Raw genomic sequence first — 16833 nt, 5'->3', positions numbered from 1 at the left:
GGAAATACATATGGTTTCACAGCAGACTCCGGCTGAAGGTTTCCAGAGGGGCAAAGTGAGCATCGCCAGGACCATGGAGCAGCAGCGCAGGAGGTCAGGGACTTGAGAACAGGGGCAGGACCTCTGAAGCCAAGGAGTAGGGGCCCAGGTAACCAGGGGAGGCAGGAGGAACAACGAGGTGAAAGAATACAAACTGCAGAAAGAAAAACAAGCATACAGGCCCTGGCAAGCAGACATCGATCCAGAAAGAAACACGCCCAGTGCAAGGTCAAGGAGCCCTGGAGTCCTGCTGCTTAAAGACTTTCTTCCAAAAGAAACCCTTGTGGGAGAAAGCAACACTGGAGGTTACACCTGGACTGCCGCATAGGCTAACAATCTCCCCCTTCCCTCTCGGAGTCTTGAAAAGTGAAAGGGAGGCCATGTTATCAGACATCTGAGAATGGTGTCTCATAACAGTATATAACAAGCGGTCGTGAGTGTCCAGGCAGCTCCGAAAGTGAAAGCGTGCACAGCGCGCTGAATGTAACCAAAGCACGTCATCCTGCCTCAAGTAGGACAAACTCAATAAACAGAAGTAAAGTAGCCATGGGAGGATACAAATGACGACATGGCCGTACTAAGGAGGGACCAACAAGCCTATTAAGGAATCAGACACCAGCCTTTATGAAGGACAAAGACACAAGCCAATCTAAAATATGGGCGGGCTTCTCTCCCGTTCTATACTACAACAGATCATCCCCAGAGCAGCGCTTGGTGCTGACTCAGGCTCGACCTAAAATCCTGCTTAATTGGAGCCACCTAGGAGGCAAAGAAAAGCTGTGTTCTGAAGTGTTCCTCTTAATATTAAAATGACAGGAAGAAGACGAATTGTAGGTTTCTTCTGTTCTTTTATTCTCCAAGATATGCAGCCTTAACCAACACGTCTACCAGCATCGGAGGTCATTCAGCAACTGTCGCTATAGAACCTCCTAGCTGGAATGCTAATGACATTCTTAGAATAGAAGCAAGGAATACAGGAATACAACACATCTTCCTTTTTATCAGGAACAACAAAACAAAAAAGAACTAAATCTAATAATAACATAGAAGCTAAACCAATGAATTAATGTAACACATAGTCTTTCAAATAAGAAGGAGCACGCAATTGTCTTTTACACAATTTAGAAAAATTCGAAGAACCATGCAAATCACTATTGAGCGAAACATTGGAATCATGTGAATTTGAAGTATCATGAACAAAAACAGAATCCAAACAATCTTCATCTGAATTGTCAAAACCAGTAACTGAGTGTTGTGTGATATTGGCATCGCCACCACCACACTGATGTATGTGAAGATCATTGGAATCTGAATTAAACAAACAATCAGGAAAAGATGAACCCGGATGAAGAAAATATTTTTTTGTTACTTCAGGAACATTTTTTTTAACCAAGGCAATATTCCTCTTACTCCACCATTTGCCATTTTCAACCAAGACTGAATGCTTTGAAATTTTGATAATACGTGTCATAGGATAAAATTTAGATTTGGTGCTTTTATTTCCAGTCGGTCTTCTGATTTTAATGAAATCACCAACTGCAAATTGTAGTACTTTTACTTTCTTGTTAGAATCATACGTTTGTTTCATTTTAATTTGAGACTTTTCTACTGAATCACGAACTTGTTTAATGTCAGGAATTTTGTCAGCTTCTCCTGCATTCTTGCTCCTCAGCATTCTTCCTCTCTTCAAGTCTCCACGTCACTACGTCTTGCCCTAAAGCGACGCGAGGTCACGCAACGTGCCGCTATTTTGAGGCGGCACCGAAGCTCCAGGAGGAATTAGTAAATTACCTTTCATTACGAAATCGTTTTCAATGGTAAGATCATCTTTAACTTTATAAAACAGTTGTAAACCTTCATCTACATTTCTTTCTTCAGGCCAACCTTTAATAATATGATGTATGATCATTTTCTGTACATCATCACGTCTACCACCATCGGAGGTCATAAAGCAACTGTCGCTATAGAACCTCCTAGCTGGAATGCTAATGACATTCTTAGAATAGAAGCAAGGAATACAGGAATACAACATGTTCCTTTCTGTGATAAGATTAGCAGTCGCACGCAAAGGCGACGCTGCTCTCGGCAGTGTATTATAGGTCAGTGTGGGCCCATAAATTGTCCCTACTCCCATCAGAGTGTTTACTGACATCCACCTCCTTTTTTTTAAATTCCATTGTAATAGTTCGCAAATGGAAGCTTGAAAATAGCTTTCTTGAAAGTAATGTTTTAGTTGGTGCAGCGTTTCAGATTTTATACATGCTGTAAAATGTTAAAGCTGTGCATGAAAGCCATAAAAAACAGTCAGATTGCAATGGCATAATTGTGCAAAAAAAGTTAATGTATTCTGTCTCGATGGATTCCATGTAAGTGTGACATCAAGTGTTGGACTCCCTTGATTTAGAAAACATTTCATAAAATGTGACCTACCAAACACCAATAAAATTTGCTTCCTGAAGATTATTTTTACCATCCTCAAACAATACAAATATGCATTATAAAAATTGGCAGAAACCACAGACATTACCAATGAATGTCAGTTGCTTTTATCACAGTTAAAGTTAGAGTCAGCAGACTTATTAATTGCTGTTATTAATGTAAATGTTAAAAAGAGCGGAGTTTTGTCCAGTGACAGCTTTCGCTTACAGTAAAGTAGCCAGAGGGTTAAAATGCATGCTGAAAAGAACAGGTACCCTGCAGATCACAGATCTGTATTTTATTTGGCTAGCTCAGTGGGTTACTGCATGTGTCAGAGAGATCCCTTTGTTACTTGCTGTTCATAAATTGCAATCCTCTACAGCACAGAAACCTATGAGCTGTCATCAAATAGCTCAGATGCATGTAGACTGCATGGTATACGTTAGAACATTATTTTTTCCCCAAGTCTTTCATTATACTAATGCTGCTAAAAAAGGATTTGTTTGGGTAGAAATGCATTCTTATTAGTAAAGTCAACCCCAGCCACTGTGGTACATTTCAAATCCTGAGTTTATGCTTTTCCAGACCAAACACTCATAAATTATACTGCCTATTATTACGGAGACATGGGATTATCACACAATGTAATCCTCATTATTTTATGTAACATTTCCCTGTAAAATGTGTGTGTGATGTAAAGTGCTTTGACACTCTCTACACTGGTATGGGCCCTGTTGGAGGGTGACGTGAGGAAATCGGTGGCGAGGAAAGTTCTTGGGGGGGGAGGAAAGGCAAGAAAGCCTGTTGCCCCGGGCACCACCAGCGCTAAAGCCAGTCCTGAGATTGATTAAAATAAAAAACATCAACTTCCAAAGTCTGAATTATTGAATGGCTATTCTGAATCTCTTTTATTTTGGTGTGAAAGAAACAGGCCAGTAGTTCGCACCACATGGCAGAAAGAGCCTTGCTTTTTTCCCATGCAGCTGGATCTGATAACTCTTTAACAATATTAAAAATCTCTCTAGATTTATTTCCTGCCCTTTCTATCCATCTTTCATAGTTCTCTCTTAGTAGAGTTTATTAGAGTTGCATAATTCTTCAGCACTTTTTATACAGTGCTTTAGTCTCTATACTATAGTTTTTTCTACAGGCCCTTTCAGTCTTCTTACATATTTTTTTCTCTTATTTAAGAGCATCACAAATTCAAGGACTAGAAATCCTATTTCTGCGGGGCGCTGGACTTGACAAAGGTGCTAGTTTTTCCACAGAGGTTCACAGCCAGTTGTCACATTCCTTCATGTTAGAGTCAATGGAACTTGAAAGGGTCAGCTTGTTATTATCTAAGGCAAGCCGGAGGCTATTTTGCGTAATCTTAGAAAATTATCTGGTGAGGTGAGGAGCAACATGCTCATTTAGATTGCCCTGGTTAGAAATGAGCGATACAAAAGGGGATGATGGACGGAGCGTTTGAGCAAATCAAACACTCACCCCCAGTCAACTGATCTGGGTTTAATCCATCACCATTCTTTAGCCCACTCAGCCACCCCATTTCAGACATGGCTATATGCAAATCAGTCTGACCCTGTGCCTCATGGGAACAGTCTAGCCCGAACTGCCAAGCCATGGCTTCCATGGACCGGAAACAAGCATCCTGGGACCGGTTTCGGATTCATAATCCTCATCAGCCAGGCTATCTTGAATCCAGTGGCCAAGTGAGCAAGGGACTCACGTCTGAGCATACCCTGCCACACCTAGGGCGAACAAAGCGATACAAAAGGGGATGATGGACGGAGCGTTTGAGCAAATCAAACACTCACCCCCAGTCAACTGATCTGGGTTTAATCCATCACCATTCTTTAGCCCACTCAGCCACCCCATTTCAGACATGGCTATATGCAAATCAGTCTGACCCTGTGCCTCATGGGAACAGTCCAGCCCGAACTGCCAAGCCATGTTTTCCATGGACCGGAAACAAGCATCCTGGGACCGGTTTCGGATTCATAATCCTCATCAGCCAGGTTATCTTGAATCCAGTGGCCAAGTGAGCAAGGAACTCACGTCTGAGCATACCCTGCCACACTTAGGGCGAACAAAGCGATACAAAAGGGGATGATGGGCGGAGCGTTTGAGCAAATCAAACACTCACCCCCAGTCAACTGATCTGGATTTAATCCATCACCATTCTTTAGCCCACTCAGCCACCCCATTTCAGACATGGCTATATGCAAATCAGTCTGACCCTGTGCCTCATGGGAACAGTCCAGCCCGAACTGCCAAGCCATGTCTTCCATGGACCGGAAACAAGCATCCTGGGACCGGTTTCGGATTCATAATCCTCATCAGCCAGGCTATCTTGAATCCAGTGGCCAAGTGAGCAAGGGACTCACGTCTGAGCATACCCTGCCACACTTAGGGCGAACAAAGCGATACAAAAGGGGATGATGGACGGAGCGTTTGAGCAAATCAAACACTCACCCCCAGTCAACTGATCTGGGTTTAATCCATCACCATTCTTTAGCCCACTCAGCCACCCTATTTCAGACATGGCTATATGCAAATCAGTCTGACCCTGTGCCTCATGGGAACAGTCCAGCCCGAACTGCCAAGCCATGTCTTCCATGGACCGGAAACAAGCATCCTGGGACCGGTTTCGGATTCATAATCCTCATCAGCCAGGCTATCTTGAATCCAGTGGCCAAGTGAGCAAGGGACTCACGTCTGAGCATACCCTGCCACACTAGAAATGAGGCAATTCAATTGGACCCAATAATGATCCATCCATGCGAGAGGAATAGGCTCTATCAGGGACAAGCCAAGGTTCGAAAGCACTAGGTCAACTATATGACCTCCCACGTGGGTGGTGTTCATCACCCACTGAGAAAAGCCTAGCAGGGACACAATATCATTTCAGAGTCGAGTGACATTATCTTACTAAAGGTCCCAATGAATGTTAAAGTCCCCAAGTATATTAAAAAGGGAAAAGCGCAGAATAACATGCAAGATAGCTTCGTTAAGAGAGATCAGGTAAGTCCTTGCCGGCCCAGGAGGTCTATAAATTAACACAACTCCCCACCGACTGCTTATCATTCAACAAGAGGCAAAATGCATCAGCCTCCATGAGTTTTGTGACCGGGGAAGAAGAGCAAGTGTAGGCATCTTTATAAATAATGGCAATGTCTCCTACTCTTCCAGTAGCTCCAGGTCTACCACTGGTTTAGATGAGGCAGACATCCGAGTCTCAGTTATGAAAAGTATATCAGGTCTTTCATCCACTAGAAGATCGTTTATGAATACTGCATACTTCCAGAATGAGTTGACATTAACGAGCTATGTTTTGATGAAACCCTTCTTTTCAGTAACTGCAGGGGAGCTGCATGAGTTGTTTAAGATAGTTGGAGGTTTGGATTTGGATTCCAACCTGAACACACTTTGGCAGCAGGAGAATCCACTAGCTAACTCATCCGGGTGAATACTTGTAGGGAACTGCATATGGGTGTTCAAAGCCTTTAATTTCTTACTGCCATTTCCCTGACAGAATGGACATAAGGGCTGGTGCAGGACGATTCCGAGACGGGCGCAGATGGCCTTGCCTTTGGTGCTTCTTTTCTTTTCCAGCGGTGCGTCTGCACACCGGCCAGCATTAAGTAACTGAGCTTAAGGTGGTGCTTCGAGATAGAGAGCGGCCTACCTACTTTACCACTAGAGAGGTGAAAAGAACAGCGGGGAAGTTCTATGCCGCCACCATTAAAAATGTGCAAACGCACTGCACAGAAGCACCCTCAAAACCACAACGTAGTCTCCCTGAAGATCGTAATATTTTTTAAAACTATGGCCCACAAAAAAACAATAAAATCAGCAGTAAAACACATTTAAAAGAAACGTAGCAAAATTGTGTGCACTAAACGCACCTCGCCCGCACACTGGCCAGCATTAAATAGTTGAGGTTAAGGTGGTGCTTCAATTTTTTTTAAAAATCGAATTAGTTTGAAGCACAAACAAAACACAAAAGGGACCAATACAAATACTAAACATTCCACATTTCGTGTTAAAATAAGCTTTAACAATTATGCACCCAATAACACAGCATAATATCCCTCCACAACCTGACGCTATACTGTCAAACCCCTCAAGCAACCACGATTCCGCCAGAAGTCAAGCTCTGAATTCCTAATCAATGCCCCTTACTTGGTCCCTCTTAATAAATTTCAACTCCCATCTCCCACCCCTGCCGCTGGCGCTATGATATAAAGAAGAAATGTTGCTAAGGTACTACTCTCGTGTGCAATATGCATTCGGGTCCTCTCATGTTCTACACTAATATTCCTCATAACCTCTCATGTTACGGGGATCCCCCACTGCGCTAAATCCTCCCAGTCCAGGAAGTGCCCCTCACACCTGCCCCTCCCCCGCTGATGCCACAGATTCCGAATCAGCATCTGCATCCAACGTCTGGAGTTCCACCACCAGGGACTCCCAGTCCCGTGTCGCCTCTAACGCTCTATCACTATGGGACCTATGCGCCTGTTGCATCCTGATTGAACTCTCGCTTCCCGCCACATAAGTAACGCAGCCTTCCCTTGAACATAGCTAGGGCCGACCACTGCCTTCCAATGCGACGTTATTTCCCTCTTGGCCAGGATGAGTCCTAAATCTAGGAACTTACTAGTTATCTTATTTTTACTAGTATGTGGAAACCAGTGTAAGAGACACGCCCCCTTGTCCATATCAATCTGCCGCTCAGTTATCCTGCAGAGTGACCCAGTTACCTCCTCCCAGTATGCGCCCAGCCGAGGGCAAGTCCATAACATGTGGTCAAGATCCGCTCCTTCAGCGCAGCATTGAGGGCAGATCGCTGTATCAGTTCGGAAGTATTGATTAATCTTAGCTGGAGTGAGATACGCCCTGTGTAATACGAAGAATTGGATCAACTGGAACCTCGCATTCCTGGTTCCCTTCCATGCCCTTCGAAGTATTTGTGACCAAGCCGCATACGGGATATCCTTCTCTAAGTCCGCTGCCCATCGCTCCCGCAATCTCTGAAGCGGGGCAAGGCCGTCACCCAACATCCATTTATATAAACAGGTAATCGCCTTGTGCGTGCCCGCTGCCATCACCACGTATTGACATGTTCCGCTTAATGGGGGTTCAGAGAGGCCATCACCCCAATGTTTATGCAGAGCAGCACTCAAGGCCGCGTGCAATAGGAAGTGACCACGCGGAAGACCAAAAGACTCCTGTAGCGCGCTATACGGTAATAATGCGCCGTCTGCATACAGGTCGCCCACCATCTGCAGGCCCAGCTCTTCCCAGTCTGCCAGCCCGGACCAATCGCCACCGTGCGGTAGCGCTGTGCACATGCCCAGTGGTATCTCGGGTGCATAAGGTCGCAGCACCCCAATTCTGCTATGGTACCCTTTCCAGCAGTATCTCAGGGTACTCTCCACCATGGACAAGTCGGCCATCCTCAGCCTCTGCTGCAATATCACAAATGATAAAACATGTCTCGGCACGTCTGACATTGTCTCCCTCACCAGTCCTTTAAACTCCAGCGCCACCGCCTGGGTGAGAACCTGGAACTGCGCAGCCAGATAGTATGATTCAAAATCTGGAGAGGCTAGGCCTCCCTCTTCTCGCGACCTCATCAGTGTTTCCAACGCTACTCTACGCCGGCCTGCACCCCAAATGAAGCTGCTCACTGCCGAGCGAAGTTGCCGGAAAAACGCCGCCGGTATCCGTATTGGTAAGGTCCTGAAAAAATATAAAAGACGAGGAAGCGCCAAAATTTTCAGGAGCGCGACCCGACCCATAACCGACAATGGTAGAGACCCCCAGAACCGCATGCTACTTCTCAGGCCCCTCATTGCTCTCTCAAAATTACCTTTGAAGAGATCCGCCTGTGTGTAATACACCCTTGTCCTTAAGTAAGGAAGGCACCGTGGTTCCCACGCTAGACCGGGCGGTAACATCGGCGGGCCGGATGTACTAGATACTGGGAAAACACAGGTCTTTGCCCAATTAACCCGAAGGCCCGATACATTCCCGAAACGATCAAGAAGACTATGCGCCCCACTCAGGGCGTCGCCGGCATCATCCAAAAACATAAGGAGGTCATCCGCATAGAGCGAAATATGGTGTTTGCGGCCTCTGAGCTGAAGGCTCCGGTATGCGCCTCCCAGCCTCGCACGCAGCTAACGGCTCTATCGCGAGAGCGAACAATAGCGGGGAGAGTGGGCAGCCCTGTCTAGTGCCCCGCCCCACAGGGTAAGAGGAGGAAACAGCCCTCCACACCCGAACTCTAGCGGTTGCCGACGAATACAGGATTTTAGTACAACTAATATATCTGGCCCCAAGCCCGTTACGGTGGTGCTTCAAGACAGAGAGCGGCTCATCCACTTAACTTTATATCCTCCCTCAAATAGTATTTACAGATTAACAAAGTGTATATAAATAAAGCAGCACAATGTAAAATTTAACATTTTCTAAAAATTATGTAAATGTAAAGGAATTTTAAATGGGAGACTAAAAAGTAACTTGATATCTTCAAATTGGTTTGTGGTAGCTGTGCAACTGCATCAGATAGAATATAAAGTGGACAATTGGTGGCCTCAATTGAATTTAAAAAAGGTCCAACCTTCCCATTAAAAATTATGTTTTTATTTTTTTATATTTGTTTGTGGATTAAATAAAATATTTCAGCATTTGTGTGTTTTTTAATGAATGCTTGTTTCCATATTTTTTTGTATTGTTTTACAGTTCAAATGATCAAAATCGCCTAGGCCAGATTCCAATAATGACGCAGTTTAGGGCCCCCAAATTCCAATAAAGATTATGTAGGGGTCCCTGGATTCCAGTAATAATTAAGTGAGCGTCAACACAATTCATAAATTTAAGATCTAATGGTTTATTAAATTAAACACCATATATTTTTGTACAGCCTATATTCTGAACTCAAGTACTTAAAGGTGCTTATGAAGGCAGTAATGAACAAAAAAGAAGGAGCAGGGAAATAAAATATTTGCCTAAGATCACACAATTTGGTAAAGTGGGGAAGTGGGGCATAATCTCATTTTTTCTGCTGTTACTTTGTACAAATCAGCCACTAATTGGGTATTTATTTGTTTCTCTGTATACCTCAGATACTGAAGCTTTGCTTTTTTTAAGTTTAGAAATGCTTTATTAAGATAATACAAAGAAGTAAATGCAGAAGGTAAAAATACACCAGCAATTCAATCCAAGCGTGGATAATGAAGTATTGTAATATGAAACAACGTATCAATTCTATAAAACAAACTAAGGAAAATGTAAATATAAAAAAACAGCCAAAGTTAATAAAGTATAAGCTAGTAAATTAAGCACCCAAAATACTTGAATTTTTTATTTATTTATTTATTTAGGAAGTTTTCTATAGCACTGTCAAGACCCGGAGGTAGCAGAGCGCTTTACAGTAATAGAATGACAAAAATCTGTATAAACATAACATATGTAAGGTATAAGCATTCAATGGGTGACATAGTAAACGGAACATGGGTGAGTTGCCGAGCTTCTTTGGTTATAGGATTCACTTTAGTCACATAGTTCAGGGGTTGCTTGCTGACCCCAGTTATCCACAGCCAAGGGAGCGGATCAGGAACAAGTATTTGAGTTGCCTTTTGAATTCCACAAAGGATGGAATAGTTCTGATGTGCGGGGGGATGGAGTTCCAGATTTTGGGGGCGTTTCCAGTGAAAGAGCAGTCCGCTGTTCTTTTCTTTCTGGTTTTGGGTGGGATGAGCAGGAAGGAGTTAGAGCTTCTCAGATTCCTGGCTTGGCCTGCCTTTTTGAGTTTTTTTGCCAGGTATTCGGGTTTGCCGGTATGGAGGGCTTTGTGGGTTAGGCAGGCCGTTCAGAAGTTACTACTCATTTCTACTTGGAGCCATTTGAGTTCCTTGAGTGCTGGGGAGATGTGATCCGATTTTTTGATGCCGGTAATCATTCTGGCTGCAGCATGTAGTGTTGTTTTGATCGGTGCTAAGTTCGATTTCGGGATGCCTGTTAGGATTGCGTTCCCATAGTCTAGTCTTGACAGTACCAGAGATTGAGTGGCCAGTTTGAGATCCTTGTTAGGAATGTAGGGTTTGACCTTGTTCAACAGTCCGAGGTTAAAGAAAGCACCTTTGGCTGCATTCTTGATGTGTTTTACCATGTTTAGTTTGGGGTCTATGATGATGCCAAGAGATTTAACAGAGTCGGCTAGAGTAAGATTTCCTTTAAGCGCATTGATTGCTTTTAGCCATTCAGTGATTTGAGGGTTGTCTTCCTTGTTCGAGATGAGGAGTGTCTCAGTTTTGTCTGGATTCAGTTTCAAGTGATTGTTTGTCAGCCATTGTTGAACATCTTTCAGGACATCATTTAATCTATGTATGTCAGTGAGAGAGGAAGTTTCCAGATAGATTTGTGTATCGTCCGCGTAGAGGTGAAAGCGGATGTTGGCTTTCCTGAGTAGCTTGGAAAGTGGTTCCATATAAATGTTAAAAAGCTGAGGTGAGAGCACCGAACCTGGGGGACGCCCTTATTGACCTGTTGGATTTCGGAGGTGAAATTCTTGATTTTTATTATTTGTGTTCGGTTGTGTATGAATGAGGAGAACCATTTGAGAACTACTTCGCCGAGGCCAGCTCTTTCTTGAAGAGCCTTGGTGAGGAGTTTGTGGTCCACCGTATCGAATGCTGCAGAAAGATCAAGGAGAATGAGGAGGCAGCATTTGTCTGAATCCAGAGATCCGTGGATATCGTCTATGATGTTCAGCATCGCTGTTTCTGTGCTGCATCCTTGTCTGAAGCCAGACTGGAGGGGGTCTAGGAGATTGATGTTGTCCAGATGATGAGTCAGTTGCAGGAGTACACAGCGTTCCAATGTTTTGGCTAGTAGAGGGAGGTTAGATATTGGTCTGAAGTTGTTCAGGTCTGTTGAGTCAAGACCTGTTTTTTTCAGCAGGGGGGTAACTTGCCCAATTTTTAGGCAGTCAGGGACCACTCCGTTTTTTAGGGAGCTGTTTATGATGTTGCCCCATATAGGTGCAAGAGAGTGTTTCATTTTCATGATTAGTGAGGGAGGAATGGGGTCAGAGATATGAGCTGATGGTTTGGAGGATGAGATAAGCGAGATTATCTCTGCGTCTGGGATGGGGCGGAAGCTAAGCCAGGGGGTGCTCAAAGAGCCAGGAGAGAGAGCCTGAAGTGCAGCCGAACTGGTCTTCTTGGGGTGTGAATTGTTGGGGTCAAGTAAAAGTTCAATTTTTGTGATCTTTTCGTTGAAGAAGTGGGCGAAATTGTCGCAAAGATCTTTGGACGCTAGCACAGAAGAAGACAGTGGTTTGGACGTTTGTTGCCTGATGATGCTGTAAAGCTCCTTCGGTCTGTTTTTAGCTTTGTCCAGTGCCTCTCGGAAGAAGCTGGATTTTTTGTTTTTGATGTGGTTGTTGTATTTCCTTAGGGCTGCTTTCAGTTGATCACGAAGGATGGCCGTTGGGTTGTTTCCCCACTTTCTTTCCTTGGCCCTTAGAGTTCTCCTTTCTGCGTTGAGGTCCACGTTGAACCACATTCTGGATGGGATAACTCTGCTTCTTTTGAGCTTAAGTGGCGCTAGTTTGTAGAGTATGGACGCTAGCTCGGAGTTGTAGCAGTCGATGAGCTCATTGGTGGAAAGGTGCGCTTTATTGGCCGGTAGAAGAGAGCTTAACTGGTCATCCAGGATATCCAGGGGTATTTGAGAGAGGTTTCTTGTCCATTTGGGGGGTCTTGGGGGGGTTTATGTGAGGTAATGGGGTGATTGATATGAAAGAGGATCATGTGGTGGTCTGACCAGTCGACGGGAAGGATGTGGTTGATCGTGATTGATTTCTTTTGTGAGATGATAGCATCCAGTGTGGCTCCTTTGTAATGAGTCTCCTTGGTGCAATGTTGTTGCAGGTTGTTATCATGGAGGAGGCTGGATAACGATTGGATTAGGGGATTGTGTGTCTCCTTCCAGCGAAGATTCAGATCCCCAAGAATTAAGTTATTGGAGTCACCGAGTGCGCCTTGTGCAATCAGGTCTGAAAGTTGTTCTCCAAAAGGGTTGTTTTTACCTGGGGGGTGGTAGAGCAGGTGACACAGTAGAGAGTCCTTGTCATTGGTCTTGATGATGGTGGATAAGCATTCGAATGAATCGTAGTCAAAAGAGGTGGTTTCCGAGATGTCCAGGCTGTCCTTGTGGATGATAGCCACCCCTCCTCCCCTATGCTCTATCCTGTCTTTGGTAATGAGGGAGAAGCCAGGTGGTACCAGCAAGTCAAGGCAGGGAGGGGATATCTTATTTAGCCAGGTCTCTGTGAGGAACGCATTGTCAATGTCGTGAGTGAGGATGGCTTCAGCTAGTTCTGTTGCGTGTAGAGAGGCCGATCTACAGTTGATTAGCAAGCAATTGGAGAATTGCTCCTGATTGCTGGCCGTTTTATCTTTGATCTCCCTTGGTATGGCGGTGAGGACCGGGTATCTCTGAGGTTTAATGCTGGGAGGGACTTTCCGGTGACCTGTGATTGAAATATGTAATTACATTACTAGAAAACATATGCATTTTAACAATTTTGAGAAAAAAAAGAAGAAAGGCAAAAAGAGAAAAATGGGAATGGAAGTAGAGAAGAAGAGAACAAGTGTTAACAGCATTGCAATAATAACAATATCAACCTAATACATATTCCAATATCAATGGGGGTTCATAATTAATAACATTAGATGTAGATTGAACAGATTGTCTGGATAAAAATTAGGCAGTGACAACCATAATACGTCTTTTTTAATCATTAATGGAATAGAATAGCATGAGCTCGATCCAATCTATGATGATAACATAAAAAATTCCATCAACCAATAAATGTAATTTTAGACGTATCTTTCCAATTTGTTGTAATTATTTGTAAAGCAATAGCAATTATTAAATCTATAGTTTTCCCAACCATGCCTTAAGAACGCCATAAGGAGGAGGAGCCACCTAAACAAATGTGCAGAATATCAAAAGGAATATTTGTGGACAAAATGTCATTCAATTTATCCCATATGAGCAGCTAAAGCTTTTTAACCATAGAACAAAAAAAACATGTGCAAAAAGTCACCTTTATCATTAGAACAAGACTAACATTTTTCGTTGTTAGAAAGCTTGAATTTCCGGAGGTTCATAGGGGTCAAGAATAATATATAATAATAATAGTATAATGTTTGGGTTGTGCTTGCTGAGCGTGAAGAAGTGTGAATCATAACCCATACAGAGTTCCATGTTTGGAAAGAGAACTCTTGGTAAAGAGCTGTCTCCCACATTAGCTCTATTTAGGATTTTGTTCTTAAATCAGAAGGACCAATCAAAATCTTATTAATGCAAGAAGCTTTCATTTGAGAGGAAAAGTCCAATGCGAAAGAGGGAAGCTGCGTATGTGAGACAGAGGTGGAATTTGAAGAAAGAAATAGAGTAAGAGGAGTCTTTAGCTGTTGATAATAAGTAGCATAGTGAGAAGATATGCCACATTTCCTCTGAGTTTCCAAAAATATCTAGCAAAGAGCATTGGAAAGTATATGACCACGGGGGATAATACCTTAATTAATCCATTCTTTCCGTGAGAGTACTCCATTATTTAATGTTAAGTGCTTCTTATACCAAATAGGAGTTTGTGAAATAATATCAAGACGGGAATTAGAGGAAGTATTTAAAGGTTTAATAATAGAATGAGTAAGTATGGGAGAGAAAAAAGCCTGGCGTGGGGGAGTTGAGAGAGGTGAACCACCTCCCAGAAAGAAAATGGCGTAAATTGAGCTTGTTCCAATTGACCCTAGATTGTTGACACTTCATGCAAATTCACCGAAAAGGGAGTCCAAATATGTTTCAGTGTAAAGCCAGAATGATATAACCTTAGATTAGGAAAGTTAACCCCTCCAGTATCTTTGGATTGCAGAAGATGGGCTAATGAGATTCGTGGTTTGCGTTTGTTCCACAGGAAGTTGATCAAAGAAATATTAATAGTTTTAAAGAATGAGAGTGGAAGAGTAATCGGTAGCATGGATAAGTAGAAGTCAACTATCGGTAACAACATAATTTTATTCATAGCTAATCTACCACACCAAGACAAAAATAAAGGGGACCAACCTTCAATCCCCGAAGTAATTTTTTTATTGATTTCATTAAGGTTAATATTAATAGTTTATTTGATATGATTTGAATATAGGATACATACACATTTCATACTTTTTGAATTCCATGTAATTCCAATGTCCTTGAACATATCTGGGAGGCAATATGTATTTAAGGGCAAGACATCTGATTTACCTATATTAAGCTAATACACAGAAACTTCAAAATAATCATTTAATAAAAGAAAATTCAGATAATGATGTGTTTGGGTTAGATAAGCATAGCAATATATCATCTCCTTATGCAGTGAATTTTATATCTCTTAAATTGGAAGGTTGAAAAGTTTGAGGAACAATGGAATTTTTCCAAGAAGGGTTCTAAAGATAAAATAAATAAAGGTGGAGATAGAAGGCAACCCTGTCTTGCTCCTCTATGAAGAGAAAATTAACTGGATTGATTACCAGATAGAGTTAGAGGTAGAGGGCTCTGAATATAATAACTGGATATATTGAAGGATATGAGGATTGAAATCATGCCATCTAAATGCTCCGAACATAAATTCCAAATTCACCTGATCAAAAGCCTTTTCAGCATCAAGAGTTATGGCAGCTATGGGAGAGTACAGTTTGGAAGCCAAATGAATGATATTGAGGAAAGTTCTAGAATTATCCGCAGTATAACGTCCCTTCACAAACACCGACTGATGCAAATGCACTAAATCAGTAATAACCTGATTAATACGAAGTGCCAACAATTTAGCCAAAATCTTACAACCTGTCTTGATCAGTGAGATAGGTCTGTGGTTACTACAATAAGAAAGATCTTTACCTTTCTTTGGGAATAGACAGAGCATGGCCTGAGAAAAAGAGCCTTGTGTACTCCCAGAGCTCAAAAAATGAGTGATAAGAAGTAACAACTTAAGCAATAAAAGATGCTTGAAATGGAGAAAAAGTGAACAGAAAAGCCATCAGGCCGAGGAGTTTTAACTTTTGAAAGGTGGTAAATGGCATTTAAAATCTCTAGCTCAGAAATTGGAGAACCAAATGAGGAAAAATCTACAGTGTTATCTGGAGACTTCCGAATTGATTGAAAAAAATCAGCTATTTGTTCAGTTGAAGGAGAGGACTCAGGGGTATATAAATTAGTATAGTATTCTGTAAAGCACTCTAATATTTTTGAATCACTAATATGCCTGACCCCGGCCGAATCCGTTATAGCAGCTTTCTTAAACTTTTGCTTTTTTATTTTAAGATAGTTAGCTAGAGATTTGCCGGCCTTATTCGTACCACCTTTCAATTTAGCATTAAACTTAGCAAGCTACCGCAAGCATTATCCCAGGATTGTTTATTATATTGCATTTAGGTCTAAATAAAGTATTAGTATGATTCGAAGAGAAATATTTATGTTCTAAGGATTTAATTTGTTTTACAAGTTGCACCAACTTTTAGTGCATTCTTTTTTGTGTGACAAAATCTATTATGAACCCCTAGCAGTTACTTTAAAGGCATCCCAAATAAGCTTCATCTCCATGTCTGAGGGAAGCTTAGTCTCGTAAAATTCATGTAAAAACTATGTGAATTGTACTGTAAATTGTTTGTCAAGTAAAAGAGCATTATTAAATCTCCACCTGTGTGAACAAGGTTTGGGGATAGGATAATCCAAATCTACTATGTCAGGAGCATGATCTGAAATAAGTATTGAACCTATCTCTGCATGTGTGAGAAATAGAAGAAGAGTATGAGTGAAAAATATATAATCTATTCTAGAGTGACAATTGTGAACAGGGGATAAAAAAAGTAAATTTAAAGATATCAGGATAAGAAATTTTCCAAACATCTATCAACCCTCTGGAAGAAATGGCTCTCTGGAAGGCGTTATGCATTTTATTAGGAATAAACTTGGCCTGAGATTTCCGATCTAAAAAGGATCTATAAATTGATTGCTATCGCCACCTACTATAAGATTGTCTGATACATTGGAAGATAATAAAGTGGAGAAATCATTCCAAAATGATATAGCTACACTGTTAGGGCCATGAAGATTGCATATAGAAAACTGAGTATCATTTATCTTAATGGTTAACAAAAGCCCTCTACCAATGTCATCTTTAACCTCATTCAGCAATTGAATACATAACGGTTTATGGAACAATATTATAACACCATTCTTATTATTTGCAGCAGGGGAACTAATGACACTCTCAACCCATTGCATACACAAGGAGGCTATATCTTGTTCTTT

The 16833-nt window shown here is 42.1% G+C and overlaps 1 long non-coding RNA gene across 1 annotated transcript in view; it reads left to right on the top strand.

The window, feature by feature from the left end:
* The first annotated feature begins 1798 nt into the window (after positions 1 to 1798).
* Positions 1799 to 16833, top strand: part of LOC144761379 (uncharacterized) — a 179368-nt gene continuing 164333 nt past the window's right edge. Inside the window, exon 1 of the long non-coding RNA XR_013595696.1 lies at positions 1799 to 1856. This is a non-coding gene — a long non-coding RNA (uncharacterized LOC144761379). The remainder of the gene's footprint in view (positions 1857 to 16833) is intronic.

Source organism: Lissotriton helveticus, chromosome 6 (genome assembly GCF_964261635.1).
Source record: "Lissotriton helveticus chromosome 6, aLisHel1.1, whole genome shotgun sequence".
Lineage (NCBI taxonomy): Eukaryota > Metazoa > Chordata > Amphibia > Caudata > Salamandridae > Lissotriton > Lissotriton helveticus.
Note: the sequence above shows the minus strand (reverse complement) of the source record. Positions and strands in the feature narration are given on the sequence as shown.